Here is a 1325-nt window from a genome sequence, read left to right on the forward strand (position 1 = left end):
CACGGGGTGGTGATTGTAGCCGCCTTGGGCTCCGGACCGCGGCAGGCCGGGGTCTTTAGGGAGTTGCGATGTCTTTTATATTCAGGCAGTGAAGAGTTGGAAAAAGTGTTTTTGCGTACTCATGCACATGCACTTGCACGGATGTGTGTGCGGGTAGGCGTTTACTTACATGCACATCTAGGCAAGCAGATGTGCATGGGCAAATGCATGTGTGGCCCTCTACGTGGGGACACAGACGTACTCACACATACGTCGTGTGTGCATGCCCACATAATGCACAAAGCCAGGGGGAGTTTTTCCTCTGCCCCTTTATTACTGTCCCCTTCCCAATGGTGATGTGTAGAAGGTGCATGGGGGTGCAGGCGCACCTCCTGAGAGCTCCAGTGTACTCCCTGATAGGCAATCCTCCTCGCCTAGGCTACAGGCAGGGGGGGCAGGTGGGAGCGCCGGTGACCCCTGGCCTGTTCAGGGAGTGGGGGTACCGGGTGAAGTGCTGCTGGCATTTCTGGGAGCTCATGCTTCCTGGTTGGCGGGATCGGCTGCAGAGGGACCCCTTCCACCGCCCCGGTTGGGGTTGGCCACGGGGGGCCCCCCACCTCTGTTGCTGACTGGCCGCTGGGGGGGCATGTGTCCTCCCCAGCCCCCCAGGCAGTTGGTTAAGAGGTGCCCGGTTCCCTCCCTTGTTGCCCTGACATCTGCAGTGTGGTTGGGGTGAGACCTGCCCAGAGTCCCAAGTGGCTGATGGGAGACAAAAGAGAGAAGGAGGCAGCTGGCAGGGGAGCCCTGGGTGTTTACTTTGCTGTCAGGTTACTCAGCCTTAGCATGTCCAGTGTGCTAAGTGCTGTGGGCTCTTGAAGTGCCTGGCTTTCCACTTGCTTGCAGTTATTTAAAAAAAAAAAATGAAATGTAGGCAGAACAGGGGAAACCTCTCCCAACACAACAGCTATGTGCCACCCACCGGACATGCATGTGCTTGCAACATGCTCACACGTGTAACATATGCATGTGTGTCTTAGCCCCTTGCTTCAGCGCAGAATGCGAATATCAGAGCAGTGTTTCAGGTATAACCAGGACTGGGCTGGTGCTAGGAGGCCCCTTAATAGTTATAGTAGTGCTTGGAAGTGGCCCTGTGCCTGAGCTACTTGCACTAGTGTTAGTAAATGCATGTCTTCCCCCTTCTCCCCCCCCCAATACTTTCTTTCAAATGATTAAGGGTTTGAAGGCCATGAACCTTCTTTCCATGAATTCCCATTCACCGTTCTTACATAATGAATCATATTTGGAGTACAGTGCAGCATTAATACTTGAACATAAGAAACACAGAA

The 1325-nt window shown here is 54.0% G+C and overlaps 1 protein-coding gene and 1 long non-coding RNA gene across 2 annotated transcripts in view; both read left to right on the plus strand.

Annotated features, from left to right (window-relative positions):
- The window catches only part of UXS1 (UDP-glucuronate decarboxylase 1), a 120063-nt gene that overhangs the window by 7125 nt on the left and 111613 nt on the right, over positions 1-1325 (plus strand). The window lies entirely within an intron of this gene.
- The window catches only part of LOC109302946, a 7717-nt gene continuing 6980 nt past the window's right edge, over positions 589-1325 (plus strand). Inside the window, exon 1 of the long non-coding RNA XR_002098970.1 lies at positions 589-663. This is a non-coding gene — a long non-coding RNA (uncharacterized LOC109302946). The remainder of the gene's footprint in view (positions 664-1325) is intronic.

Source organism: Gavialis gangeticus, unplaced genomic scaffold (assembly GCF_001723915.1).
Source record: "Gavialis gangeticus isolate Ggan-Ray unplaced genomic scaffold, GavGan_comp1, whole genome shotgun sequence".
Classification (NCBI taxonomy): Eukaryota; Metazoa; Chordata; order Crocodylia; family Gavialidae; genus Gavialis; species Gavialis gangeticus.